Genomic DNA, 10,918 nt, shown 5'->3' on the forward strand with positions numbered 1-10,918 from the left:
AGTATGGAGGCTCCTCAAAAAATTAAAGATAGAACTACCCTATGACCCAGCAATTGCACTACTAGGTATTTATCCAAGGGATATAGGTATGCTGTTTCAAAGGGGCACATGCACCCCAATGTTTATAGCAGTACTATCAACAATAAAGCCAAAGTATGGAAAGAGCCCAAATGTCCATCAATGGATGAATAGATAAAGAAGATGCGGTATATATATACAATGGAGTATTCCTCGGCAATCAAAAAGAATGAAATCTTGCCATTTGCAACTACGTGGATGGAACTAGAGGGTATTATGCTAACTGAAATTAGTCAGTCCGATAAAGACAAATATCATATGACTTCACTCCTATGAGGTTGTTAAGACACAGAACAGATGAACATAAGGGAAGGGAAACAAAAATAATATAAAAACAGGGAGGGAGACAAAACATGAGAGACTCTTAAATATGGAGAACAAACAGAGAGTTACTGAAAGGGTTGTGGGAGGAGGGATTGGCTAAATGGGTAAGGGGAATTAAGGAGTCTACTCCTGAAATCACTGCTGCACTATATGCTAAATAACTTGGATGTAAATTAAAATAATAAAAATAATTAATTAATTAATTAATTTTTAAAAAGAAAAAGAAAAAAATGATAAAGATTAGTATCAGAATGAAAGCACAAACTTTTTAAATTCCCTAGGTTTCTGTTGATCTCAGTTTGAGAAGCACTGTTTTGAAGGATTTCTGCTTGCCTGTATGCTTTGTTCTATTGATTTTTAATACAAATTTCTTATAATCTTAACACATGTAATTGAGGAAATCATAAAATCTGGATTATTGAGTTAGCGCCCTCATAAGAGTACTTTGATGGGACTGCAATGCCTGTGTTTATATTATTATTTACAATAACCTTGGCAACAAGCTGGGCTGGAATAATGGACAGAGGCTAATAAGAAACTGACAGTGGGGACAACAAAGCAACTACCCCTCCCCCATCTCATTACTGCCCCTCCCCACCTCATCACTAACCCCTACCCCACCTCATTACTAACTCCTCCTCCAGCACCACCTTCATAAGGACCAGGACTAGTCCTCCTGAAGCAAGAGCTTCTGGAAAAAATCCTTTCTCAGGCAGAGGGTTCAGTATATTCTCTGAGGGAGAGGGTCACTTTGGGGCGAAGGAAGAAATGAGTGGCAAACGTGGAGGGTCAGACCCAGAGAGGAAGATAGAGACTCTTTGCCCTAAACTGAATGAATGAATGAATGAATGAATGAAGGAGGGAAATTCAGGCACAACCCAGAGTTCTTTAAAAACAATATAATAATAAGGGGTGCCTGGGTGGCTCAGTCGGTTGAGCGTCTGACTTCAGCTCAGGTCATGATATCACACTTTGTGGGATCAAGCCCTGTGTTGGGCTCTGTGCTGACAGCTTAGAGCTTGGAGCCTGCTTCGAATCCTGTGTCTCCCTCTCTCTCTGCCCCTCCCCCACTCATGCTCTGTCTCTCTCTCTCTCTCTGTCAAAAATAAGTAAACATTAAAAAAATTTTTAAAATATATATAATAATATTATGACTATGTTTTAATAAAATTGAAAGAACTACATAAAATGCATAAGCCTTAGAATACATAAAATACAATATTTATAACAGATATGGAAACGGTAACTGAAGAACTCCTTCCAAAGAATCCCAGACCTGGTCATTTATACAGGCATATTCTGGTAAGTGTTCAAGCAACAGATAACCTTTACATTATATAAGTTGTTCCAGAAAATATAAAAAGAAAAATGCCTAACTCATTTCATGAGGCTGATATGCCCACGAGCTTGGAACTGGATAAGGATAGTGTAAGAACAAAAGTCACAGGTTCATCTCACTTCTGCACATGGAAAAAAAAATGTTAGATAAAAACTAACTCACTGAATACAATAGTGAATGGAAACAATTAAAAGATTATAGACAAGTAAGAGTTGTGCCAAGAAAGAAAAGGTAGTTTAACATCTGAAATGTATTCCAAAACATTATATTCATATAGTGATGATATTACTATTTTACTATATTCAGAAAAGGCGTTTAATGAAGTACAACCTATCTAGAAATAACTCTCAAAAACTAAGAGTCAAAAATTTTTTTATGACAGTGGGGACAACAAACCACGAGATCATGACCTGAGCTGAAGTCAGACACTCAACTGACTGAGCCAGGAATATAACTTTCTTAACTTGATAAAGGCTATATTCTAAAAACTCAGAGCAAACCTCATACCTTTAAGCTTATAGATGACAAAATATAAGAATATAATTGTCATTTTGAGTTGGTAACACATTTTTTAAATAAGATTTAAGAGGCACAAACAACAAAGAAAAAATTAATAGGTTAACTACCACAAAATTAAATATTTCTATTCAGTGGTGACCACATAGGCAAAATTAACAAAGTTAATTAGATAGGTCACGAAATTGAAGGTGATGTCTCAAAGTATAAAACCAGTAAGAAATTAATATCTGTGATGTAAAAGAATCTTGCAAATCAACAAGAAAGGAAACCTATAGAAAAGTGGGCAAAAGCTATGGGTATAAACTTCATAGCAAAGAAAAACAAATTGGCTAACAAATACTTGAAGAGATAGTCAACTCACTTATTAACTGAAAAAAAAAATGCCAATTAAAACAGCATATAGGACAATGGAATACTACTTGGCAATGAGAAAGAATGAAATATGGCCTTTTGTAGCAACGTGGATGGAACTGGAGAGTGTGATGCTAAGTGAAATAAGTCATACAGAGAAAGACAGATACCATATGGTTTCACTCTTATGTGGATCTTGAGAAACTTAACAGAAGACCATGGGGGAGGGAAAGGAAAAAAAAAGTTAGAAAGGGAGAAAGCCAAACCATAAGAAACTCTTAAAAACTGAGCATAAATTGAGGGTTGATGGGGGGAGGGGGGTGGGTGAGGGAGGGAGGGCACTGAGGAGGGCACCTGTTGGGATGAGCACTGGGTGTTGCATGGAAACCAATTTGACAATAAATTTCATATTTAAAAAAATAATAATAAAGAATAAAACAGTATATAGGGGCATCTAGGTAGCTCAGTCAGTTAAGCATCCTACTCTTTTTTTTTTAATTTTTTAAAATCTTTATTTTTGAGAGAGAGAGAGAGAGAGAGCATTAGCAGGGGAGGAACAGAGAGAGGAGACACAGAATCCGAAGCAGACTCCAGGCTCCGAACTGTCAGCATGGAGCCTGACACGGGGCTCGAACCCACGAACTGCAAGATCATGACCTGAGCCAAAGTCAGATGCCCAACCGACTGAGCCACCCAGGCGTCCCAAGCATCCTACTCTTGATCTCGGCTCAGGTCATGATCTCACAGTTTGTGGGATTGAGCCCCGCACCTGGGATTCTCTCTCTCCCTCTCTGTCTGCCCCTCCCCTGCTTGTACTCTCTCTCTCTCTTTCTCAAAATAAATAATTTTAAAAAATGTATAATATGTTACACCTATCAAAGTGCCAAACATGTTAAAGTCAGACACTATCAAGGCTTGGCAAGGAAGTGAGAAGAGGAAACCAAGATAGACTTGGGATGTAAACTGGCACAGTGACTCTGGAGAACAATCTTGTTAAGATTAAGTTATCTGTGTAGGAGGATTTCATAATCACGAGTCCCATTCTCAAAGACATGCCCTAGAGAAACTTTGACACAAATGGCTGAGGAGATTAGCACAGCTTTATTCATGGCAGCTGGCAATGTGAGGCAATGTAGGTGTGTTCACCCTAGGAAAGTAGCTGATGAAAATGTAGCTAACCCATAGCTTGACACTGTATGCAGTTAGAAGCAATATTTAGAAATTCACTCAGCAACATGGGTCATTCATAAAAATACAGCAACAAATGAAAAAGGTAAGAAATGTGATGAAGTCTATTGCTCAACGTCATTTGCAGAAATTAAAACCAAACCACAAAACAATACTACATTTTACAAACAAAAAACCAGATGTCCAAGGACACATATCACACACATTCAAGTGGGTGCTTATGGGGATCTGGGGGGCGGGGAGCGAGTCTGGGGAGGCAGAGAGTGAAAGAAAAGAATAAAATGGAACAATATACAAAAGGGGCCTCGTACTGACAAATTAGGAGAGCTTGCCATGACTTAAATAATGTAATTAATTTAGCTTTCTGTGCTTGGGTTTACAGGAGAAAATAGACAGGTGGTGGAAACATTGGGTTATTTTATAACATATACAGGTATCTGAAATTCAGAAGGATTGACCTTGTTACTCTGACTGACGTGGTGTTCACTTTATAAGCAGATATTTGTTCTGAGCAAAACAACAGCATGTCAGATGAAATTGATGGGATTAATTTGAAGGTGAGTTTGTAAATTTTTTATTTAATATATAAATGTATTTTAATTTTATAATGAATGTAAGATTTCCAAGTATTAAGGATATATACTTAGTTTTATGCCTCCATAAATTTAAAGTACCATTAGAATAAAAAATAACATTAGAGTGCTTGAGAATATTTTTCTCTACAAGAGAGTTTCTCTTTAACATGTGAAACACCACTTAAGGGGTATGACGCTTTGCCACAAGAGACTTGAGTGTTATCTTAAGGCACAATGGTTTGATGCCCCAACACATCTAGATATTCTTTTTGCTCCTTTCCTATTTTAGAGCATTTCTGTGAATTCCCCCAAATCTTTCTTGCTTATTGCCCTTCACGTCCCTGAGGCCCTCAACTCCCCTTTGGTGTGTACATGTAAAAGATGTTTTGGGTTTTTTTAAATTATTATTATTTTAGAGAGAGAGAGAGCAGGGGAGAGGGGAAGAGAGAAAGAGAGAGAGAGAGAGAGAGAGAGAGAGAGAGAGAGAGAGAGAATCTTAAGCAGCCTCCATACTCAGCGTGGAGCCCAACACAGGGCTCGATCCCACGACCCTGGGATCATGACCTAAGCGGAAATCAGGAGTCCGACGCTCAACCGAATGAGCCCCTCAGATGCCCCACATAAAAGATGTTTTAAAATGAGATTCTTCAAGAGCCCATGCTGATTTTAGCTACAGAAAGTCCTAGCTGTTTGGAAGGCTTCTCAAAGTGGATTTGCCATGGATAAAATGAAGACTGCACGAATGCAGAAAAAGGTGAACCCTACTCTATCTTGGAGAGAAGGGGATTAAGTGATCTATAGAAACTAGATCAGACTGCTGCCTTCTGATACTGGGTTGGGAGGTCACTATGCTCTCTCCCATCCCATCTCTTTGTGGGGACCACAAGTTTCCAGTCACTGCAGTGAGGATCGACCATGACATGCTCTGTGTATCCCAGGATCTCACAACAAGTGGACATTTTCCCCCCTCCACATTTAGCGCCTCCGTCGAAGTTCTTTCCTCTTCTTGGCATGCTGCCCCCTTCCCCAACCCAGCTTCCATCTGTCGACCCTTTTAAGATTGATCTCAATCTCTTTTGCCATTTCCAATAGACTATTTCTTCTTCTACTGAGTAGAAATGATCTCTCTCTCCTTCTGCCCCTGTGTTGACCCTGACGACTGACGTGGGGTTATTGTGCACTGGGATCGCTGGTTCTAAAACCCTGGAGGGCAGATTGCCTTGCCCACTGCTGCGCCCCCTGCACGCCATAGACCTGATAAGCAACATGTGCACCCCAAATGTTCCCTGAGGTAAATCAGAAGCACAATTTACTATCTTCTAGAACTGCCCTATTACATCTCTGCTCCTTCCAGAAAATTAATCCCTTACTTGAGCTCCATAATTTTTATTAACTCACCCTCTGTCCAACCCCAGGACAACAAATGTGTGTGTGTGTGTGTGTGTGTGTGTGTGTGTTCAATTTTTGTTCAAGCCCCATATATATTCATATATATATGTGTGTGTATATGTGTGTGTGTATATATATATATGTGTATATATATATATATATATATATATATATATATATATATACATATTTCATTTAATTCTCCCAAAAAGCCTATAGGGCAGGTAGTATTATCCCATTTTGCAAATAAACTGAGGCTCAGAGAGGCTGTAAAACTGTCACTTCGGTAGTGATAGACTAGAGCTGGGATTCAAACTCGGGCCATCCTGATTCTTAACTCCTTTTTCTTGCCTCCATGTCGGACTGCCCCTCAAAATAGACTGAGCCGACGGGTGGAGCAGGAACCCCGATCATCACAGTTCCCTCAAGGAGGATGGGACGTGGGTGCACACGTGCTTTGGAAACTGCGAGGAATTCTTTGCAATGTAACTATTATAATGAATATTGTTGCCGCTTTTCTCACTGCTGTTAGCAAAGAGCCAGCCGTGACCTTACATGAGTTAATTGCTCCAGCCATTCTCTGAGTTGGAGCGGGGAGTAAGCATCACACCTCAACAATGCCCTCACCACTGAGGGAAAAGGGATGGGGACATCTAGGAGAGGCTTGTCACCCTTTGGCTCTGAGCTGTCATTAAAAAGCACAGTGAGAAAGCTCATTGGGGCTGGGTGGAGAGATGGTGGAGGGGTGCCTGCCTTCTCAGGGCTGCCGTGTGTGAGTATGAAATTTTTGTTCGAGCCCCAAGGATCGAGGGTGCTGGAATCCAGTCAGTGCTATGTGTCCTGTGCAGGGTGGTGACCTCCCAGAGAAAGAGAGAGAATCACCCTAAAGCATCAGTCCATCTGCCCAGACAGGGCATGTTTTTAAAAATCTGTCCTTGCAGGAGGAAGGAAGGAAGAGGGTTAGAGTGTGTGTGTGTGTGTGTGTGTGTGTGTGTGTGTGTGTTTCTAACTTGTCCCAGGCCTCTGTCAGCTTGCCAAGCTTTGTGCCAGCCCTGTACCCAACCTAAGGTACCACACAGACCAGCGATGACCTCGCCTACATAATGGGCCAGGCAGGAGACTCTCTGCCAGCTAATGGTGGCCGTCAGCTGTCAGATGAAAATATTTTTCAGTTCCTGCTGGCTGGAGCTGGGTCTAAACCAGCGACCTCAGTAAAAATCTCCGAGCTCCATTAATTCAGCCACCGAGAGCCTGCCTCCTGGTTACGGTGGAGTCCTGAAGTCAGAGCCGCTGGCTGGGGATCCTGTATTCACTGAGGTGCTCTGTTCGGGCATATACCTGAAGGGGCTCGAGCTGACTCACTCTGCTGCCTGCCTTCCTTCCTGGCCCAGTTAGCCCAGGCTGGGGTGGGGGTGTCAGTGTCACTGGAGGAGGTGTGACACATGGCCATGCTGTGACAGCTTATCAGAGCAGACCTGGTCATGGCAGCCTTTCGCCGGCAGAGGCAAGGAGGGGAGGACTCTGGGAACAGGGGGTGAACACCTGCGAATGGAGGCTGTATTTGTGTGAGCCTGAAGTGTGTGTGGTGCATGTGGTTGTGTGTAAACGGATGTGCATGAGGTTATGCATTGGTATGATTGTAGGTGAGAATCCACGTGTGGTTGTGTGCTCGTTGCATGTCTGTTGTAGGAGGCTGTGTGTGCTGAGTGCGAAATGATACGAGACACAGAACATGTGAAGAAGGAGGGGAGAAAGAGGAGGACGCAGAACGTAAGGATGCACGTGGACGAGATGGAGTGATTAGGGGAGAAGAGACTGTCCTTTAGGGGTGGCTGGCTCTCAGAAGCAAAAGGCTGGAACCTTCTTTCCCAGATGGACATTCTGAAGCTCTTATGAAGATGCCAGGTCAATGAGGGGTGGGAGAGAAGCAGAAGCCACAGCAAAGCAACGGTCCCCCCTCCGGTGCGCCGACATCAGGCAGACCTCCCACCCTCGAACTGTCCCCCTCCGGTGCCCCGACATCAGGCAGATCGCCCACCCTCGAACTGTCCCCCTCCGGTGCCCCGACATCAGGCAGACCTCCCACCCTCCAACTGTCCCCCTCCGGTGCCCCGACATCAGGCAGATCTCCCACCCTCGAACTGTCCTCCTCCGGTGCCCCGACATCAGGCAAATCGCCCACCCTCGATGACTGGGCCATGTCGCAAGCCCCAGCCCCCCACTGGCAGGTGATGCCCCTGCACCTCCACATTTGGAGCCAAGGCTACTACACTCATGCCACCCAAACCATCAGGTCGAGAGCCCCCCAGGTGGGGGACTCCTGACAGCTGTCAGCTCCCGACAGCTTGCCTCTGCCCCTCCAGGCCCAGGGTCTCAGCTGTCGTGGGGTCAGGGCCAAGGTGGCACAGCAGGGAGATACTACTTCCCTCTGCACTGAGGGGGAGGAGAACTGAGGCACAGAGCAGTTAAGCGGGTTCACCAGAGGCCCTTCACTCCTCCGTCGTCCCTGATGACATGAGGGACGAGGGTCGGGATCTCGGGTTCTCAGCAGGGAAGCCAGCCCTGGGGGCCGTAAGTCGGGCCTGCGGGCTCCGTGTGGATGCCAGGCGGCCCAGGGGGACCTGTGCTGAGACAAAGTAAAGCGCATCCCCACCTGCCCCACCAGTGGCATATCTGCTGGATTATGTGCGGCAAACACTGGGGCAGGGACAGGACATTCACGAGGGGAGATGCTGGGCAACTGTCAGGAACCTTCTGCCACATAAACACAACATTCTCAAGTGGTCTCGGTGCCTGGAACTCTCGGCGAGCCAATGCTCCGGATCTGGCCATACCTCTTCCTTTTCCTCCTCCTCCGCTGGTTTATTTCATGCAAACCCTGCTTACATCAGGCCAACTTTCTGCTAAACGCATTTCCATTGATTCCTTGAAAGCAGAGGCTCACGAAGAGGGAATTTTCTTTTCTCCAAAATCGATACTAGGAGACAGAATTTCTCCTTCATTCTTTTGCCAATCCTTGGAGACTGTTTCAGGAAACAGCCCAGGCCAGAGGGGGAGAGGGAAGAAGCCCAGCACGTCTGAAGCACGGGCTATGCTTGAGACGCTGAGCTGCCCTGCTTTCACGTGGGTTTCCAGGCTCTCCTGAGCCAAGTGTGACCAGAGGAAGCTGGCCAATGTTCAGTGAGGGTTTCTCAACCTAAGCCCTGTGACCGTGTTGGGAGAGGGGAGAAAAGGGCAGGGGGGTGGAAGACATCTCTGCCTCTGCCCTTCTCCCATTCCACTTTCAAAGAAGCCCAACATGGCCCCAGAAGTCCCAGCCCATCAGAAGACGAACCCAGTGGTTAGGGCCTCAACTGGGCAGAGCTGGTTAGAGTCTGAGGTCAACCATCCCTGTTGGGTGAGCCAGTCTGGCAAAGGAACGTGGCTTCCCTCCTGAAGCCTGGGGTTGTGGTGCATTCAGATGAATGGAGGGGACTAGGGCCAGGGACGGGAGAGTGAGTCAGAACCTACTGCAACAGACCCTCCCCAACTCACTGTGGATGGTGGGTAAGACCAAGGTCGCTGCCAAGGAGCAAGTTCACTAGGGAAAACCTCTTTAGAGACCCTGCGTGCCAGTGAGGGCAAGGAAACCAGGATGAGACCCTCTTCCAGGTGAGGCACTTGGGTGACCAGACAGGCTGCCCCACAGGCCCCCCTGCATTCCCCCCGGTTCACGCTAATTCACCAACACCTCCCTTCCCCATCCTCAAGCTGAGACTCGAGGCTTCTGACCGACAAGCCCTGCAGTTTCCATCTCCCCGTCCGTCAAGTGGGAGTGGTGGTCTCTGCCCGTCTCATGGCAGTCACGTGGGGACTGCTTGTGAGGAAGGGACCCTGTTATGATAAAGACCCAGATGCCACACAGAGACTGTAGCTGCAAAAGCCACACTGCTGGAGGTTCAGACCACTGGGTAATAACTCCAGGAGGTGACTGGTGGGGGCTTGACTAAAACCAAATAACCTTGGGGCACCTGGGCGGCTCAGTCGGTTAAGCGTCTGACTTTTGATATCAGCTCAGGTCATGACCTCACCATTCATGAGATTGAGCCCCGTGTTGGACTCTGTGCTGACAGCACAGAGCCTGCTTGGGATTCTCTCTCCCTCTCTCTCTGCCCCTCCCCCAAGTGCACACACGCTCCCTCTCTCTCTCTCAAAACGAATGAATAAACTTTAAAAAAAAGTTAAAAATTTTTTTAAAAAGTAAGCTAGACTCATACATATAATCTTTTGGTAGCTTTTTTTGCCCCTTTCATTACTACTCTTCATTTTTTCTTTCACCGAATCTTTCTGAATTTAAGATTAGGGGTGGATCTGGGGTCCCTTCTTACTGAAAGAGGATGCTGACTGACACACACAATGTGTGCAGGAGACCTGGCTTCCCCCCCGCCCCCGACACTGATTCTAACAACCTGAGTGACTTTGAACCAGCCTTGTCTCCTCTCTGGACTTGGTTTCCACACCTCTAAGATGAGGAGGTTGAACTAGTGGGAGGCTCTGATGAAGGGGTCATGACATGTGAATCAGGCCCCTTGACAGATGAGGCTTGTGAGGCAGCGCTAGGAGGCAGGGACAGGGAGAGACCAATCAGGAACCCTGCCACTTGGTCACGAGGTGTTTAATCAGTTCCTCCAGCCAGCCCTGCCACGGGGAACGGCTCCAGAGGCCATCCCTGACTTCGATGCCCTGGGGCCCCATGGAGAGGACACCCACCCAACCAGCCTAGAGAGAACATTACCAGGCATTTTTCCCCTTGATGGCACGGACGGGTCACATGACCCAGAGCAAGCGTTTTCCTCTTTCTGTGCACCTCTGTCTTTCTGGCACAATGCCTGCAGACGTCCCAGACTCGGGTTGAAGAGGGTCAAGTGGGGATGGTTATGAAAATCTTCAAAAGGCATACACCTTCCACATGGCAGGTGTCCACTCATTCAGTATTTATAGGAATCTCGAAAATGCTCTGTATTATCACAGACATTGGGACGGGAATTAGAAGCAGGTGAGAAAGAGCTCAGAGAACACAGCGCCTTGGGTTCCTGGGGCTCCTGTTAAGTTACAGCAGGGAAGGGCAACATCAGAAAGTTAGTGGGCAAGCCCTGGGGTGCCGAGCCACAGTGAG

The sequence above is a fragment of the Panthera tigris genome, chromosome F3 (genome assembly GCF_018350195.1).
Source record: "Panthera tigris isolate Pti1 chromosome F3, P.tigris_Pti1_mat1.1, whole genome shotgun sequence".
Taxonomy (NCBI): Eukaryota; Metazoa; Chordata; class Mammalia; order Carnivora; family Felidae; genus Panthera; species Panthera tigris.